This window comes from Cydia pomonella, chromosome 11 (genome assembly GCF_033807575.1).
Source record: "Cydia pomonella isolate Wapato2018A chromosome 11, ilCydPomo1, whole genome shotgun sequence".
Lineage (NCBI taxonomy): Eukaryota > Metazoa > Arthropoda > Insecta > Lepidoptera > Tortricidae > Cydia > Cydia pomonella.
Window position 1 is genome coordinate 3,664,605 of NC_084713.1, and position 21,124 is coordinate 3,685,728.

General features: G+C 36.7%; 1 protein-coding gene and 1 non-coding gene across 3 annotated transcripts in view; both read right to left on the reverse strand.

Annotated features, from left to right (window-relative positions):
• The window catches only part of LOC133522653 (protein TANC2), a 262,748-nt gene that overhangs the window by 212,433 nt on the left and 29,191 nt on the right, over nucleotides 1–21,124 (reverse strand). The window lies entirely within an intron of this gene.
• Nucleotides 10,089–10,160, reverse strand: Trnak-cuu (transfer RNA lysine (anticodon CUU)). The gene has a single exon. It is a non-coding gene; the product is annotated as a tRNA-Lys (tRNA).

Here is a 21,124-nt window from a genome sequence, read left to right on the forward strand (position 1 = left end):
GCCTATACTCAATGTGTTTACGTTTTCCCATCGAAGAGTTCCTTTGGCTACCTACCTACCGAGTGCATCATCAGATCAGTTCTATGTTAGCCTATTTATTATTGCAATGTCATCGGAAATACGAAATTATGCCAAATTTCAGCTCAATCAGACCCCAGGAAGTGGTTCAAATTTAAGTTACAAAATGTGAAGCACATAAACATATAATAATTTAAAACAAAAGTGTGAAAAAAGTCGGACCAAGGAACTTTGCACAGATTTCGCAATGACAAAGTGTGGAAGTGTTACCGTAAAGCGTCGCCGTAAACGTCAAATTCCTATGACGTTTATGACGGCATTCCACACTTCCACAAATGTGCAGAGTTAGCTTTGAGAAATCTACGCTTCACTGATTTTGATACGTTTGTATTGTTTGTTACTTATGTATCGTTTACTTTGAAGTATTTATCTAGCTTACGCAGTGGCTTACGTGAGCGAATAACTAGCGAAAGCGAAGCGGCGCCACGCGGCGCGGCGCGGCGCGGTGGCCCATGGCACGGCATTCGCGGTCGCAACGAGACCGCCCACATAGAACACTTCCATAGGTATCGAAGGATTGATTCACACGCGCCGCGCCGCGCCGCATCGCGTTCGCGAGTTATTCGGTCACGTAAGCCGCTGCGTTAGACTGGAAACGCCATGTCTGTCATTTTCTTTACAAAACAGTCTGGTGACGTAGAAATAACCACGTCAGATAAGTAAACGTTAGTCCATACAATAGTATGCGCAATTGTGCACATTGTGATTTGGATTTTGCAGCAGAGGGGTAAGCTCTTAAAGGCGACTCCTGTCTATATGCTCTAAGATATCTAGTTTATTAATATAACCCTCTTAACCTTTTCGACGCCGTGTCAAACACGAAAGCTGTCACTCGGACGCCACGTCACCGTCACCGAAGTGTCAAAACTGAAATTGAACTTAATGCATATGCACGTTGGTCTATGTTGCTCTGTGGTCTGTGACGGATAATTCCGTCTTCAGCGCTGGACCTACGCTACGGTGCGAATATATCCGTCATTGGCGCCAAAAAGGCTAAATAACTAGCTAATTTTTTTTGCATCTTAGGAGTTACCTATCTTTTACGGTTTAAGAGATAAAACCTTTAAGTCAGACCAAGATAAGTTGGCAGCGATTTTGATAGTCCAGAAGATGCAAGTGTCAAGTAAACGTCATAATGTCATAGAAGTTTGACGTTAAAATAACCCGTGCACCGTCTGGGCTATTTAAGTTGCTGCCAACTTGACAAAAATGTGGAGCGTTGGAGAGAGACGGCAACTAAATTTTGAGCAAGGAACCCTAATAATATAACTAATAGTCCTTACCGCAATCTTTCAAGGCATATATTTAAATATTTCGTATCTTGTCATTATGAGTAATTTACATAATGATCCATTCTTTTAAAGAAATCCAGGTCTCCTCTGCAATAAATTAAATTGACACGATTCAATGATCTAACCAGAGGTCTCTGTCTCATAGTATATCTTTTGTAAGTTGGTCTGTGGTATAAATGAAATGTATAGACAGTTTAATACTTATGTAAGTAGGTGCAAATTATAGAATCATTAAACGTGTTTAAAGAGTTCCAAGTCGTTCAAGGGAATCGCGTATGATCATGATCACAGAGATATCTGTAAATAGTTGTTGCATGTACCGCGACTTGTAACCCACGTGTGACAGGCACGTGTCTGAGATGTGTGGTCACCTACGCGTTTAGTTATCAGAAATATACATGGGGCCTAAGTAAAATAGCGCATAAAAATTAGAACCTTTAATACGTAATTTTTATTACAGTCTTAACCTGCTTTCCGGTCTTGCTAACACATACCTTCCTACCATACAACTTACAATCTCGTTGGGCGGACATTCGGAAGATTGTGGGTCACTTCTGGATGAGTTTTAGCCCAGGATCGGGACAAGTGGCGTATTCGAAAACAAGCGTATGCTCAGCGGTGGGCGATAAATGGGTGGTATGATCATCATCATGACTTATCAGCTAAACTGTGTCTTTGAATTTTAGAGTTGAAGTGTAACGATGTATATATGTAGGTATAGGTACCTATTATTTACATTTACAAAGCCTGCATCTAACAAACGTTTCCTTTAAACGGTGCAATGGTTGACTGGTAAGGTTATGCCTTATGGCATTAAGTCTGTCATTTGTATTTGTACTTATTGTTTTATGTGCATTCACGTAAAAATAAATATGTCTGTGCATGCGATCATTAAGCAGTTTTAACACAGTTATACGATAAGAGATCGAGCGAGCCGATAAATCTTAAACGCTTAGGTTAATGGAATAAGGTTGTCTCCTGACGTTTATTTCTAGGTATTTCATAGGTATACGTTTAATAAATATATCAAACGGGATTCCATGTTTATTTCGTTCGAAATAAACATGGAAGGAAAAAAATAACGTAGTAAATGTGTTAGTACCATAAAATGTTGGGCACTGCCGAGGTACAGTCACGTTCCGTGCCTGTTGAGCCATTTAGGATTCTAGCTAAATTGGATTGGGATATCTACCTCTTCTTTTGACTTATTAACCCTCCTAATTCCCACTGCATTCTTCGGACCACATATTTGTATTTGAGTTGAACATTCTCCTCTATGTAAGTTCAATGTCACGGTGGATATATTCTGGACCTGTCATTCATTCAGTTTTATTCACAAGAACTTTGGGCTGTACCGTTCGTAGCTAATATAACTTGACCCAGACACTAATTCAAACTTAGGTACGTTGTGACATGAAAATGATATCTAAATGATGGCACTTTGTTCTAATTCGCCCATGCGTCTCACTCGCGCCAATATAGAGGGCCTACTGCGAAAACCTTGACTTACTTTTGACTTATTATTGTCCTATGTCCCTTAGATGGGGCAGAGGGCGTCCACAGTGCGCTGCCATCTGGATCGGTCTTGAGTTTCGTCCTTGAGTTCGCTCCAAGTCTTTCCAATAGTCTTCACCTCTGCAATAATAGTCCGGCACCAGGTCTGTTTTGAACGGCAACGTTTCCTCTTTCCTTGGGGATTCCAGTTTAAGGCTTGCTCTTTTACTCCAATGAAGGCCTAATTATAGTGACAGAAAAAGATGCCCGCAATTTGCGAACTTCGATTTTCGCGGTCATAGTCCAGGTACGGAAAAGTACAAGAGAATTGCATACATTTAGATATCATTTTGATGTCACAATATAAGTTTGAAATGGCCTTCCAAGCGTGTTAGAAACAAAAACACCGTATTCTAAATGTTAGTTAAAGCCTAACCAGTAATATATGATCACGTGCTATATTGCGAAATTTCATTGGAACTAAACTTTTCATTCTAAACTGACTTGTCATGATAAAGTTAGTTTATTATTCAAGTAGGCATATTACAATGCGCTTATGAACGTTAAATAAAGCTACGCCGGCTCTAACCCCTCTGACACGAGAAGATATAAATCCCCCCCCCCCCCCAAATGGAGGAGGGTATCCCAATATAGGACCGCCAAGAAACTGAGCGGGACATCGTTTCAAAGCATAATATCTTATAATTAACATGCATTAAATAAGAAAAAATACAATTTAAATTACTATAGAAATCATGTAATACCCTAATAACATACAATAGGTACTATAGATACTTTTCTTTATGGAAATTTGATTTAAAAATTATAATTATATACACCAAATCATACGATACAAATAAGTACATGTTAATTTATTTTATATCTATCTTCTTTTATTATTGGTAATTGTTATTGTACCACTAAATTATAAGTTTGTACTTGACTACGAGTGCTAAGCTTTGTGAACATCAGTCCAGGACTCTCAGGCATCTCATTCCTTTAAAGGGTTCCTGTTTAAAATTCCTCTCCCGTCCGAACGCTCCTAAAAATCTCCGGTGACCATTCGGGATACTTTACAAAAAACCTTTGTTGTTGTTTTTGTGAGATTTATGACGAATATAAAAAATAATAACGGTCGGTTTCGGGAACGATTGCAAAAAAACGCTTTTAAGGGTAATGTCACTAACATTATTATTGAAATTTATGTTTCTTTTCTGTAAATTGTCTGGGAATGATTCTATGAAAACTACATTTTCGTCAGATCAACTTTGAATTTTACTGATAAGTGATATTTGTATTCTGTTAAAGTTTGAATTTAACACATTACGACTAATTCATTGTTCCTAAACAAATGGTTTGTATTCTTTGCCCGTTGTCCTCGATTTCTATCAAATCTGTTTCAGGTCACTATTCTGAGGTTCCATCGTATTTATGGCCACTATGTGGTTGGACTACACCGGAGAGAAGAAAATAATAAAGACTATCAATGTCCAATACAGTCACGTTCCCTGTCTTTACTAGGGATGGCGCAGTAACGGACCCATTAAAGTTTTATCGGAGAGATAGTAGTTAGTCTGGAACTTTTTTTTTAATACTACGTCGGTGGCAAACAAGCATACGGCCCGCCTGATGGTAAGCAGTCTCCGTAACCTATGTACGCCTGCAACTCCAGAGGAGTTACATGCGCGTTGCCGACCCTAACCCCCCCTCGTTGAGCTCTGGCAACCTTACTCACTGGCAGGAACACAACACTATGAGTAGGGTCTAGTGTTATTTGGCTGCGGTTTTCTGTAAGGTGGAGGTACTTCCCCAGTTGGGTTCTGCTCTAGATCTGGAATGGCATCCGCTGTGCTGTGCCCTACTACACAAAGCGAGATGACATTCACAATTTATGGACGTACCCGGGTCCAAAACTCTTTCACTAAAGCCCAGTTTTAAGTTATTAAAATATACCTAGATATCTAGCTGAATGGAAACCTTTTCAGTAACACTAAATATATAGTATTTATATGACTTTATGTTAGTTAAGTTGTTGTCGAAACATAAATCCTTATTACGATATACTTACGTTGAATCTATTCTATTTAAAACAGTTATGTTTTGGAGCAGTCTCAATTATTAAAATGTCTTTGATTTCATGCAGATTTTGACTGGTTGACTTGAAAAAGTTATCTGATTATAAAATGTAGAGCGCGGTCATGGTATGAATTTAAATTATAAAATCGCCCGAGACGAAAATATGATACAGTTCTTTTGATGTTCGCATAATTTTTAACGAATTATGTCTGGGAAAATTTCGATACGGATTGTTAACCCTTCATTTGCTGAATATTATTATTATGAAGTTGTATGAATACGGGAGCAGTTATTTAAGTTTGTATTTTGTATTTGAGACATAACGATGCTTTAGTACAGTGGACGTCAAAGATATGTTAACACTTATGCACGTTACTCCTTAGTAATAAGGCGAAAAGTGTAAACATATTTTTGACGTCTACTGGTCTGTTTTATAAAAAGATCAATATATAGAATGGTGACGGATAGGTAAAAGTTGAGGGAATGAAATCGCTGTTTTAGTAATTATACCCCCGGTTGTTTATCTTTAAATATTAGTAATAACTGTTAATGTCCCTACTAACTAGAGAGAACAGTGCTTCAGTAAAAAATAGTCGGATACAGTGGCTCAAACTCGTTATGCGTAAATGGCTTGAGCCATTACACCCGGCTATTTTCTACTGAGTCACTGCTCCCTCATTGACCCTACTTATAAAAAGAGCGGAATATTATTAAAAGTTTTAATAGTTTCGGAAAAATGAATAAGATTGCTGAATAGAGAGCTATTCAGTCGAGTACCGTGTTTAGGCTTCGAAGCTTGCTGAGTTGCCTAAGTAAGAGAATTGCTGAATTGTATTAATTACAAACAGTTACAGCGTATTGAATTATAAAATTTATTGGTGTGTGACGGCTCGGAACCGGTTTATTCTTCATACAAAAAATACCGGTATTATTACGTTCTTTTTCGTTCTTTAGTGTATTATTTAATTTTTAATGGGACTATCTAATAATGCGAAGTTGTTGCCTCAAAACATGATCCAGTCCTACGTAAAGAGTATAAAATAATTAAAAATATTGGGCTATTTTGGGATTTAAAAATAAACCGGTTCCGAGCCCTGTGTGTGACCGTCAATTGCTATATATTATTAAGTGCAAGCTGTAACAGTCTATTGAATTATAAAACATATTTCTGTGTGAATGTATGAGTAATGCCTTTTCATAAAAAAAAATCATATAAACATTACTTAACCTGACCCAAAACCTTTAATTAATGGAAAATTAACATAGAATCTCGCAGCTTCCATGCCACTTTTAATAAAAAGACATATATACCACAAGCTGCTTTAAAGTTACAACATTTCTCGTAGCACGGTAGTCAGACTGTATAAGGCTTTTAAAAAAACATTGCAAAAAGTCCATCAAAGGCGCAGAGCGAACATTGACTCGATGAGTCACCGCTCACGGGTGATGCAAAAAGTTGTAAACTAAAATGTTGCTGGTCTTAAAAGGGTTAATATTGTGTGGGAGAAAGGAATGGATAGGAAGCAGTTAAATTTTTGTGGTGGAATTGGTAGTGAAGGTTTGAAGTAATTGGATATTCTTAATAATTTCATTGGACATGGAATTGACCCTGGAACTTCTTTTACACGTTATAAAAATAACTAGTGTATCCAAGAAAATGACACAAAGAAAACAGCTTTTAATTAATGATTTATTTTTTATTGCACAAAATATATGCAACAATGTACAAATGGCGGACTTAACGCCAAATGGCATTCTCTACCAGTCAACCATAGGGCCAAACAGAGATACTTATCTAGAATTAATGCAGAGAAAAAAAATATAGTGACTGATTAAAAAAAAGCAAACCGTACTGATAAACTACATAAATAAATAATAACAATATATAAACTACCATATATAATACCATATTTAATTGCTGTATCGATATGAATAATAATATAATAATTCATGCTACGAGTAGGTATATACGTCCAACTGCTGGGCACAGGCCTCGGCTCAGCGCGAGCAGGCTTAGGCTGCAGTCCCCACGCTAGCCCAATGCGGATTGCGGACTTCACATACACCTTTTGTATTTACATTCAAATATAAAATATTTTTAGAAGCATCTTTCATATTTTTAGATTTTGTGAAAACATTGTTACAAATTGTTTTAGATTGATTCGTGATTTTTTCCTATCGAACAAAAGGCACGATATCGGGTTTTGAATCAATGAAGTTTCTATAAAGAAACCTCAAGATTGCTATTCGTAGTTTTTGGCAGCCATTTCATGTTTTATTTATTGAATAAACAGATAAGTTACAGTCTAGAATTTAATACAAGACCTATCGTAGGCTTAACCTTGAGGAGGTTTGTGTGCCGATGGGGAGTTAAAAATAAAAGTAAAAAATCATAGTAGGATTCTTAGTATGAGTAGCTTTGTCGTTAGATTTTAATAAGTGCATTTTAATTAAATATATATATTGACATTTAAATATTTTACACTATCTAAAACAGCGCTACGGTTTTTCAAAAACTGCTGGCTTAAGCTGAACGTACTGCAGGAACTTAAGCACCTTGGGCGCTCTACTTGATGAGCGTATGGAGGGTAGAGGGAAGGAGAATAATCTCTTATGGGAGAACTGTTGCCAAAGTGTCCAGCTGGCAGCTGTAAATAATAGTTCGAAATTTCTCCGATGGCGGATGGTCGCACAAGGACATGACATGAACTCAGAAGTTATTGACGGAGTGAAGTGCGCTGTCGGTGATTTGTCATTTTTTATCATAGTCAAAATATTTGTTCGCGATGTATTGTGGTGCACATAAATTGTTCTTCTTACCTCTACATAGCTGCGTGTGAGATGCCTAATAACACGACTGAAGATCACATCAAAATAAGATGAAAACCTTAAAAATTTTCTAAATCAGAATCATCCTTCCGTTGCGCTTGAGCAACATTTTAGCCCCCAATTTTCTTTGCTTCTAATAAGTAAATTGTTTGCTATAACCGCCGTAACCTGTTCTGTTCCATTGTCGTCCGGGGTGAAAATGCCTGTCCAGCACTCGGTCTCTTCGGACTAAGCCTAATAAGGGCTATGAATACCTTTAGTTTTTTCATAGTAACATTAACTTGCTAAAAAGCAAGAGGGAAGAATAGCTTTGCGACCCTAACGAAATAACGGTACTTTTTCTGTAAAATTCCATTTCGGGAGACAACGGGTTGCGCTAATTAAATCTTACCAAATCACTTTGATTTTGATTTCGATCGCTTCAGCATAATATATTCTAGGTATATAGGTTTCGTTTTTTTTTTATTGCAAATTTTGAAACAAAAAAGAACATCTATAAATTTAGTATTTTATTGTGTCAATAACATACTAAAAAAGTCAGAAGTGGAAAAACATTTTCTTTTTGTGTCAACGAACACGTGGTCTACTTCCCTCTTAACTTGGTAAAAAGCTGGAAGTCTTCTTCCTGCCCTTATCCCACGTGATTTGGGGTCGGCACAACATATTCTTCTCCTCCATTCTCCTCTATAATTCGTCACCTCAGCACTCACTCCTTTCTTTCTCATATCCTTTCTCACACAATCTATCCATAAAAGCTGCAAGTATGTACGAGAAACGAATGGAGATTGGGACTTGATGGCCATAGATAGTGAATGTTATGTTTTCTGGAATGTTCCATCCTCAAGGCGCCCAGAGGACTATAAAAAGGTCGTATCTTTTTCTTCCCAGCGTTGTCCCGGCATATTGCCAGGGCTCATGAGAGCCTGGGGTCCGCTTGACAACTTATCCCAAGATTTGGCGTAGACAGTTTTTACGAAAGCGACTGCCATCTGACCTTCCAACTCAGAGGGTAAAACTGGGCCTTGTTGGGATTAGTCCGGTTTCCTTGCGATGTTTTCCTTTACCGAAAAGCGACTGGTAAATATCAAATGATATTTCGTACATAAGTTCCGAAAAACTCATTGGTACGAGCCGGAGTGTATATTGCATTTGTGTATGTGTAAGTTTCTGTTTTATAGAACGGAATTTCTTGTAAACGTAAGATCGTGTTCGTCGCTGTCCCAGTACACACTGCTGCAAAAGTGCATACCCGTTTTATCAACGGAATTCATTAATTAAGTCTATCTATACTGTACCATGGTTGCAATAAAGAATGATTATGATTATGATTATGATTAAGTGGGTATATATTTTTACAGCTCGCTGTACATGTCATCTTGAAACATATGTCAATGTCCATAGCTAATCACAGCTTCTTAACTACGTTTATTTTATTTTTTTGCATTTCATCCAGTGGTACCATTAAACCAAGCAATAAAGTAAGTGTAAAATAATAATAATTCAGCCTATATACGTCCCACTGCTGGGCTGGCCCAATGCGGTTTGGGAATTTCAGATACACCTTTGAATTTCTTCGCAGATGTATGAAAGTTTCCTCACGATGTTTTCCTTCACCGAAAAGGTAGTGATAAACATTTCGTACATAAGTCCCGTACGTTAGTGAAAAGTAGTTATTTATAAGTTTTTTGTTATTGAAATAATATTATTCATGAATACACCATGAAATATTTATAAATCTGTATTTACGCTGTCGTAAACTTTCTTATAGCCCAAATAAAAGGGCGTAGGAAATTAAATTGTAAAACTGATACATTTCACTTTTATAACGATCTCATAGATTAATAAAACTCAATTAGTAAACGCTTTAAATATTGTGTCGAATCTTCGTTCTAATATGCATCTAAGAATAATTGATAAAACGAGCGTTAGCGAAGGTCTCCGATTTAACTCGGGCAGTTTGCTTTCGTAAGTTTCGTATGACCGGATGAGAACATCCTCTGCAGGTCGCAATTCTTAACCGATTCTCGTGAAATTTTGTGACTAGATTCCATGATTAAATAGTTTTTTTGTCGATCTAGTTTTAGGATTTTTTAAATGCGGTAATTGGCATAAAGGATTTAAGCGCGAATAGCACCTATGGCGCCTAAGATCATTGTGAGTACACTGTGATAAGATAACGATTAAACGAACTAAGTATTTTTCACTTTTACATTTTCAGCGAGGTCTACAGCTCACAGAGTTATTATACAAGTTTAAACAGCTTTTAAGCTATAAGCTGAAATAGATATACATTAAAGAAAAAGTGACCAAGTCTACCAGTGGCCGAGGTGGGAATCGAACCCGCGTCTTCAGCTTAAGCAGCTACCGTCCTGACCACTAGACCACCCGGCCACGGCGGTACCCGTCCCAAATTCTCTGGTGTATGCTATCTATGAAGGGCTAGGCGGCTTTTACCAACTCTTTGCACCTCCTATACGAATCCTTTGCTGGTTTACGGTATAGCGAAAGAGATGGCGCTGCCATCTAAAGTTTGATAAACTCGTATATAGAGTTAAACTAAATGTAAAAGAAAATTTGTGCAATCCAAATTGTACCTAGGATGCGTCGGATTCAGAACTAAATCTGAACTCAAAGCCCTAAAAGCCTCTAATAAATAACACATTCAGATATGAGCCTAAATAAGCCTAAGCACAATTCATTTTAAAATTGGTTTAACTTTACCTAAGTACGATTTACATATTTCACAATAAAGTAGGTAAACTTAAGAAAAATAGAAGGTAATTACTTCAAAGCCGTCCTTAGCTTTTAACAGTTTAATGTAATATCTGTCAATTTACAACATTCTTATAATTTAAAGTGATAGCTAATTAACATTATGATGTTAATAACTCGCACTAACGATTTCACTATTTACACATCTTTCAGCATAACTACACATAATTTATAAGCAGATAATTAACAAGATATCAAAACAAAACTGCTATGAAAAGTTACGATCGTCAATAATCACATCTTCATAAAATCAAATTTATCGCTTCGTAATAGCAAAGAAAATAAATCATCGTATTGATTTCAACGATATACCCGGATATGTAATTCCATTTCACAAATATTAGAACTGCATTACGTGTTTCGTAATTGAACGCTATCTATTTCAGATGTTTTATTTCGTCGAGGAAGTATTGGCAGGAATAAATATTTGGATGAGACTTCCTCGCACTGACGCATCTGGTTTCTTGCGCTTTTAAGACGCCGATCTGTGTTTTATAAAATATTTGATGGAGATTTCTATGTCGTTCGAAGTACGTATACTGAAATTGCAATCCGGATCTGCAATGTATGAAATTATCAGGATTTGGATCCGGATCCACGGATCTTCCCATACATTTCAGATCCATCGTGCAAACCCTAAGTGCAATATTAGTATTTTTTATCTACAGGGACATTATTAAGTATGTAGCATATTGAATTTCTGGGTTTGTGTCGGATCATTCCGTGGTCGATGTATGGTTTCAAACACCAAAACAACGAAAAAAAATGCAGCCATAACGTTGCAACAGCAAAGGTGACGTTGGAATGGTAACTGCAGCTAGGGCGCATTACTGCGGCGGCATTACTGTTGTTGCAGCCGAAATGCGAACGCCTTTGTGTTAAAAATCCTTGATAAAATTTAAGATTGTAATCGCTAGCGGCAACGGCATCAACGCAGTATAGGTACACTGAACTTCATATTATAATTACCTAAGTATAATTATGAATAAATATAAAATAACACCTCCGTCAACATCTTCACCAATAGTTTAAAATCTTTTGTTTTACGATTTCTGCAAATAACTTGTGCATGCTGGGACCCCATGATGGACCTAGAGTTTTAACACCAAATGGTACAAAATGCTACTCTGAATCTCGAAATTCAATTGCTGCATGTAGGTAACATGAATGATGCAATAATGGTACTTATCATTCGCACATACGAGTAGTACAAGAAGGCCTGATTCGAGATCTCAAGTTTCAGTTGCTTTGGATGAAAATAATTGAGTGATCCACTTCTACAACGACGTATGTACTCGACAATTTTGGATTATGTTAAGATATTTTTAAACTACGCTTTCAATTGATCCGTTAAGTTTCGAAATCAAGACAATCTGTCATCGAAGACAAATGGCGCCGAAGCTTAATTAATAAAAATAAAGTAAAATAAGACTTTCGTGTCACTTTCACTTCGCCGTTCGAGATAATGAGATAATGGTGTTACTGCATTACGTGATAACGATAATGAATATGGTTTTATTTTCAACGGAGGTCGCAAGTAATTCACAGTTTAAAAATTGCATGACCACTTGCGGACATGTGAACCCATCAATTCTTTTCCATTTTGAATTTTGCCTGGATAAGTGAAAAGCAGTAATCCAACCTTGTGTTGAGTTGAGTGAACAGATGGATAGATAATATTTTGGATATAATCTTTTTTCTCATACTTGCAATGAAATGTTGACTTACTTTAAATTAGGTCCGGAAATATGTATTACATATCCAGTGCGATGACTGAGGATGATATGTAAAAGAATTTCATACTGCCTAACACATCTTGGCCTGTAAAGCAACCTCCTTTTATTTATAAACGTCAAATTGTAACACAACGTCTTGGCATTCAACCATCAAATAGTAGTAGATTTGTAATTGGTTTTAGCTGAGTAAACAAATTGCCTACATTTTTTTTCATTGCAATTTTGAGAAAAGCACTATACAAATCATGCAAGTTCTGCAACTCTTCGTTTCCCGGCCTGTATATTAATGTAAATAACTGTTTCTCGTCTCTTCGAAGTATACATTAAATACTTAGGTATCAAAAGCACTAAATGGTTTAAGAGTCTCACGAACCCTTCGCTAAAAAGCCGCTGCCTTCCATGTAATCGTAATTATGTTCTCATTTTAAAATGACAAGTATTATGCGCCATCAATTGTTATGACAACAAGCTGTGAATTTTACGGTGCTTACGACGTTTTGGTCGCGTAGCGTAGGTTGCGATTGTGCCAATTAATACATAATAACTTTGTGAGTAGCTATTATTTTTTGTAAAGATGTAGGTATTTGTTTTTCTTGCTATTTTTATTTGTATGTCGTTTTTTTTATCTTTTATGAGATTTTGATAATTTTTTGAGGAAAATAGTGTTCCTTATTCTGAACAAAAACGCAACTTCACTGTATGTCCTTGCAAAATCTTCCAAGAATTCCGAAAACGTATGAAATTTTCATAATTCAGTGGGAATTTATGAACATTTTTTTTGTACCTACCAAATTTGGACTTCGTTTTTATTCCGACCTTTCAAACCTGCCGATTGGTTAATAGTTAATATGACTTCGATTATAGTGACAAATCGCTTTCGTCAAATTCTGACCGTTTATACGGACACATGCGCTGGTTATCGTGGCTGTCACCACGTCTTTCCCTGCGAGGAAGTTTGGTGCGTTCGTGGCGTGTAAGTTATTGTAGTTTTGATTCTCAGTGACAAGTCTTTGTCTGTCAGACTGTCTGTCAGTCTTTGTTATAATCCGACTTATGCGTAATGGTTTAAGATATGTTATAAGAAATATCTAATCTTATCAGTGATAAGTTTGATAAGAACTTAAAAAGTCGGTCCAGTCCATGGTTGCCCAGATTTTAAATAAAAACCATCTAGGCAACCATGGACCGGACCAGCTTTTTAATTTCTTATCAATCTTATCACATATAAAGAACAGATAAGGGTATATTCCAACGTATCTAAGACCAGATAGAAAATAATCCGGAACAGATCGGGTCAGGTATTTTTGCGGCCTTCGTTGTGTAACAAAAATACAGTGCAAATGTTCCTTACCCTGCTGCAAATGTTCCTTGTAAGTAGATTCATACCTGCGAACAATACAATGACTCAAGTTAATCAAATTCGATGAATTAAACTGTTTCAAAATACAGGGTGACAAAATAACATTTTTATTGAATAAAGGCAGCCCGACACATGCATAGAAAACTTGAATACTTAAATAAGTTTTTGGCAAAATTTTAATATTTGGTACAAGCTTAAATCGCTGACTACTTTTCTTACCACAAGCAACTAACACTAAAAATCCCGAACACAATTAAGTTGCGCTGTTTTATCACAGAGTTCCCATGGCCACCTGTCTCCATCATTAGATCAGCTCGATGGTACCATAATAGATAGATAGATAGAATACTCTTTATTAGCACACCTCAGTAAAAATATACAAGAAAAATAAACAATTGATTAAATTTAGAGGCAGACAACAGGCGGATAACTAGCCAACCAACTACATACCAATACTAACACGGCAACTTAAATAAAAGTAAAAACTTATAATTTATTAATTATGAAAGGTTTTTTAAGTCTTCTTATCATTATTCATAATTTCTATCAATTTCACCTATTAGCACAAATAATTTATGTTCAACCTTCAACCCCTTTTCCAGCAAAACATGTAAGCTCATTTAGTAAAGTAGTATTCATGTAGATAATTACGCTATCGCAAAGCTATTAATATCATCTGCTTAAAGCTGCAAAAGCTGTCTGCTGTCACCGCATCGATAAGTCAACTCACTTGATATTTCTTGAACTCTATTGCCTAGGAAATAGGTGTCTAAATGCTGAACACAACATCCAAAAGCGGGTAAGACTTAACAACCTGTTGGTCACGGAGACAACTAACCAGCGGGCTTAACATTGTCGTGCTTGTATTCTGTAAACATGTCTATCACTTTCTAGCAGATAAGTGCGACGGTGACGCATGAAAGTGTAGACGATAAAACTGCGACCATCATATCCGTACATATTGCTAACAACAGTAACAACTGAGTTGCGAGAAAACAAAGTTGTAAACAAATTTATGTGACGCGCTTGAAAGTTACTGTTTACTTGTGGGAATATAAACACGAAATTCAAGAATGGAAATTCAATAATTATAATACGAGTATCTGCCTAGGAATTCACCATATCTTCAACTTTGCTATTCGTATGCCACTTTTCGAAAAAAGCGGAAATCTGTTTTATGGACAATGCAAAAAAAGTTAACGACCCATACTGTATAAAAAATGTAGACTATACATAATATAAGATGCCAATAAAATAGCTACCGATATTTTTTGTCATGGGCCACTGTTTACGTAAGAAAAACTAAATAAAGGGACCTTAAGAATTTTTGGCAGGTCATTAATATATAAGAATAAGAATAAGAATAAGAATCATTTATTGCCACATACAAGTACATAGGAGAATAAGGTTACATAATAGTTAAAAAAAGATACATTAATAATTTATACAAATCAACCGGTATTGTATTTATTGTATTGGGCAAAGGGTTCCAGTCTCAGCGTGTGCCGGGCCGACATGCCCGGCGCTGGTTTTCAGACCGGTCCCAGACTAAGGACGGTCGGACATTATACATCGAAATATATAATACTACTTTTGTGCTCATGAAAGAAAGAGAAAAGATTGAAAGAAAAAAAACATGGTAAATTTTACATCAATAGAAATATATGCCAGAAATAGTAGGCATCCACAAACGCTTCCCTGAGGTATTGAACCAGTAGTATGACGCAATTTTGACGTCACGTTCATTAATTCCTCGCGGTCGATATCGAAGTGGTCTACTTGTACGTATTGTTTCCGGTTTGTGAGGTACGATTTGAACCAATTATATGCGGTGCCACGTATTCTCATCAAGTACCATGTGAGCAAAAATGCGTCGCGACATTATCTTATCTTATGATTTTCGGGGGCCCTTGCGGATAAACTTCGACCCATAGGGATCTTTTGTATAATTATTATTTTGTATTTTGTGTAAGAGCCGTCAACTAGTCAAGAGCTTTTCCAACTATTTCCATATGCCGAATGATTGATCTCATGGCTAGCATTTTGAATTCCTTTGGTTCCAGATAGCCTGCTCCAAAGTCATTCATTCTTTGTCTGACGAGGGCGTGACATTCAGTACCCCTAGTGTAAATTTGATCGACATCATAACGTAACGAACGCATTTGCGTTAAGTCTCATTTTGTATAGGATTTTGAGTTTCCAAAACGTCCCGCTTGGCGCGCTCTTTCTAAATCCAATACAAAATGAGACTAAACGCAAACGCGTACGTCACGTTTGGAAATCGAATTTATTTACACTAGGGGTACAGATATCAGGTGTTTTACTGTCTCTTCACCTTCGCCACACATTCGACAATTGGTGTTGTCAGAGTGTCCCATCTTGGCTAAAACTGCTTTGACCCCGTAACGGCCAGTAAACACCCCTGTTATAATTTGGAGTTGTCTTTTGCCAAGTTTCCATAGCTTTTTGCTCCAGCTGGAGTCTACTCCTTGCATAAAGAGCTTTGAGTGTTTTAAACCCGTCAGACTGTCCCATTCTCTTTGATGTTTGGTCTTAGTATGGTCTTTGATAGCCGTTTTAATGGTTCCCCACGAATGGTTCCGGACCTATATTACTGCTGACTACTTTGCTGCTGCTAAAGTCAAAAATCGGGCCAGTAAGATTGATGTAGGTATGTGTCGTGGCCAGATCTTAGAATTGGTCATTTATGATGTAGCAATCATTTCTTTAATTCAGTCTTTTTGGGTCCGTTTTTGTACAACAAGTCAGATGCAAAACTAGTTACTAGACATATACTCAATTAGCTATGCTGGTTATACTCGTAAGATTACTCTTCGACGCGTCCTTCAAAATATGATGTACGATGATACAGCGAACTTACTAATAGTCGTAAAATGATTACCTACTGTATTTTGATATTTAATTCTTAACTAAGTTAATGTGATACGACTATTATGGCGTACTACTTATAATTAAATAAAAATAAAAAAATATTAATATTGTCCTTTTCTGCTTGCAACAGGAAAACTTAGTTCAGGCATTTGTAAACCACTTTTCTCTAATAACAATCATTTACTGAACAATACTTTTTCAATAAATTATTTGTATTTCATGATATCATCGGTTAGAGCGGGCCGCTTATTTTATGGTCTAGTACCTTCTGTCCTAATAAAAGCAACTATACGTCATTTGTTTACTTGCTCTATCGATGAAAGTTAAGAAAGTAAACAAGGATCAACTCATTTCTTGTGACATTCCTAGTTTACGAGAGAAAAGGGACGTCTAATGTCACCCGTTGTAATTATCTGGCATCCACACACTGTCAGGCGGGAAAGTTGATACGTATTTATTTAAATACCTCGTGTGAACGTTATTATTTATAGCTGGCCGTTGGAAAGCTAGGAAAGCGGCTACCGGTCTGCGAGGCGTTCGGATACGCTGTGAGGGTCCTTGAGGACAATTAAAACTTACATTTTGACGTGAAAATGATATCTATATGATAAGATTTTGTTAAGACAAATGTAGAGGACCCGCGCGAAATCGCGTCATACAAACGTAGACCTCATTTTCCTCTCTGGATATAAACGTCATTGACAAATATTTTGACACAATTTGTTGTACATCAACCCTACGTTTGATTTAAAAAAATAATTATTATTATAAGAGTTATGAGCATTTAAAAAATTGTATGAAATCTGTTTTTCGCTCCTAATTTTACTAAAATCTAAAAAAGTCAAACGAAGGTATGGTTAACATACATCAAATTGTGTAACAATATTTTTGATACTGTCCAAAGAGAAATTCAGATTTAAAAAAGAAATCTGCAGGTAGGTCTCAAAGGGCTCTTTTGCAAGTCAATACAACATTTTATAGTAACATAGAAACATTTGTAAATAGAAATACAACAGTCAATACCTGGGTCAACACTGCATTATATTAATCTTAAAATAAATAATTACTACAATACAATAGAGATGTATAGTCTCTATATAAAGATACATTAAATCTCGAGATATAAAGAAAAAAATGGGGACTACGTTAATATGGAGAAGCAACCGTCCTCTTTCCTTTTAATATGCGGCGTCTCACTCGCACCAATATGTATAGAGTATGATAACTAAATTAATTTTATTTATGTCAAATAATCGTTCTATTTGGCCACTGAGAAAGTAAAGATGCATCCAAAAGCAATAATTCATGTGCATTCCGTTTAAAAACACGGCATACCGCAGCAATTTCATTTTCATTGCCGTACCGTCCATACATTTTTCCTGCGCTTTTGTGATACGGTGATACAATACTTAAGACTTTCTATTAAAAGCACGGCAAATTGAAGACACGATAACCCCAAAAATCGACAGGGGCAACACTGTTCTGCTCGCTTTAAGCGCAAAGAATTGCACTGTATCTCTAAAATTTTTAGCTCTTCGATTATAAATTTTTATTAGATTATTAGCTATTGTATGTATGTTTGTCTTTAAGGTCTCAACAAGGTCAAGGTTCAACGTACGGTGAGGTAAGGTAAGGCTCTATCTATGGGTTTTAGTTGCCTTAAAATAATCGATGAAAATGATTTGATTACAGCAAATGTCCAAAATCCATCAACATAGATTTTAAAAAGTTAACATGTGTTCACGACCTTAACTTTTATTCCTCCTATTCTAAAAATAGAATCAATGCTAAAGAAAAAAATCTTACACGGTATCCGAACATATCAAAACTTACTAGATTTACTGCATAGTACAACCTACACCGTGTACCGACAAATTGAGCAGAGATTTAGTGGGCACAAGCATTACCATGGTCCACATAAATAACTGACATATTATAAGCCATATTTCAACGACAAAAGGTTCACAATTGACCAGTAGAGTTGTTGATGTTACACGCGAGGAAAGTGCTCGACGTATAATGTTGTAACTTTGCTTTTCTTGACCTCTCGAGGGTTAAACGTAGGTAAAGATGTCAATTTCAAATTGCATGGAGAAACGGAGCATTTGTTGTAAATGGAGGGAAGAAACCAATAGGGCACGAATGTTGCTGGCTATGCTATGCAATTTGCATCTTAATTTGCAGTACGAGTATCTTATCAATTCTAAAGCTCTTATAGGGCCCGCCCGCCGTCGCGGTAGGGTGTTCACCCTCACACCTTAGAACCTAAATGATAACGCACTGTGCGGTTTAAGAGGAACTACCTCTGGCGGACGCTCCGGCTGTGGAATGAGCTACCTGCCGAGGTTTTCCCGGGGGTCTACAGTATGAGGTTCTTCAAAAAAGGAGTGTAAGGAACTTTGAAGGCTCGGGAACGTGCATGTAATACCTCTGGAGTAGCAGGCGTCCATAGGTAACGGTGACTGCTTACCATCAGGTGGGCCGTATGCTTGTTTGCCACAGTCCTGGTATAAAAAAATATCACTCATATTAGTGCGACAGTGACAGTTGCATTTCGTTCCTGATCTTGCATTCAATAAATATATGTACATACCTCCATCCAGTACGCTAAAAATAATGTAGTTTCTCTGAGTGATCATACGGTGGCAACCGATGTCCAATAACCACTTCATCATGGCTACCGATTAGCATTCTCATTTTCTCCTTATTTGCATATAGCTTATAAATAGAGTATAATAGCCGGGCTAACTGTGAGATAAGCGAAAAGCGGCTCGATGGGAATTTTCTTTGAAAAAATCGATTCGAACTTTGAAGTTGAGGCATATAAGGCCTAGCGGATAACAAGGCCCAGCATTCGAAAATAGCAGATGCACTAATATGCTTTTGTTCGACACATCACATACACATAGAAGTAGCAGATATAATGAGCTGGCAAGGACGCTTGACTTCGCACGCGCCGCTATTTTGTCTATAACATCCATACAGTCAGGAAGGGAGGTTGCGGCTGCGCTTGATGATATTTTTTTACGAAAATACATATATATATTTTTTGAGTTTCTTAATTTATTCGGTGTTTTAATGTATATGGGTGCAAAGAGAAGTTATTTAACTGTATGAGGAAGGGAAAAATATAATTCTATGTATATTTTTATATTAACTAATATAGAATATTATTCTTGAACTTATTGATTTGGTAATAAATGTGTGAAGTGTGTCCTGTTGTGAATATTTTTTTATACTACGTCGGTGGCAAACAAGCATATGGTCCGCCTGATGGTAAGCAGTCTCCGTAGCCTATGTATGCCTGCAACTCTAGAGGAGTTACATGCACGTTGCCGACCCAAACCCCCCTCCCCCTCGTTAAGCTCTATCCTCTATCCACATATTGCTTTTGTATAAGTTTAAAATTAAAAACAATTAAAATCTGATCTTACTGCCAAAATGTTTATTTGTGGGCCGTAATATCCTGCTGGGGTTCAATAAAGCCCAAAACAGTATCTTTATAAAACTTTTATTTTTCAAGAGTGCCGTTATTTTTTTGTAACTATTTTGGTATATGAAGAAACTTAAAACAGTACCCCTAGTGTAACTAAATTCGATTTTGAAACGTGACGTACGCGTTTGCGTTTAGTCTCATTTTGTATAGGTTTTTGAACAGCGCGCCAAGCGGGACGTTTTGGAAAGTCAAAAATCTCATACAAAATGACACTTAACGCAAACGCGTACGTCACGTTTCGCTGTCGAAAATATTTACACTAGGGGTACAGATGAGAAACCTATACTCGTATTCAGTGAGTTTTACGTAATTAATTATTAAGCTGTCAATCTCGAATAACTCAAAGGCCGATATCGTCCGACGAACTCGTAAAATGGGCCCCTTTAGAATAGTTTTCGTTACCTAACAAACTTATAATCAACAGCAACGCAACTAAGCAAACCTGCGCGTCTTGTAAAAGACATATTAACGATATTGCCTTTGTAAAACCGCCATCGCCTTCTGCCTTACTACCGTCTAGACATCGTAATGGCGTCAGCCTACTACGAGTAGCATAGATGCTAACCTACATTGGTCAGACTTAGGTCTTTTGAAACAGCGTAACCTACCAAATAAAAAAAAAACTCCTTTGAAAACTACTGAGTGTACTCATCTTTAGTCTGTTACATTATTTTAGGATAAAAAAAAGAAAATTGGTGTTTAAGATGTTTTAATTACAAATATCAGTTTAAATGAAGCGACGGTTTTTATTTAAATAATGGGTCAGCAGAAATTCCAGGAAATTCCAGATTCTTTGGGCCCTCATGTTCTGTACCTCACAGGGTTTCAATACGTGCTGCCCTAAATGGGTACTTCTTTTTGACAATAGTGGTCCACAGGAGCAGAGAATGTGCATTGCAATCTCCCCTGACTTCTGGCAGAACTTGCGTGTCGCATCTTGTTTCTCTCCAATTTGAAACATGTGTTTGTTCAACATATAGTGTCCAGTCAATATTCTGGTCACCGCGCAGGTTTTGTGTCTGTTGAACTCTAAAAGCTCTTTAATATACCTAAAATCACCTTGAACAGTTTTTTATAACATTTTTCCGAATATTACATA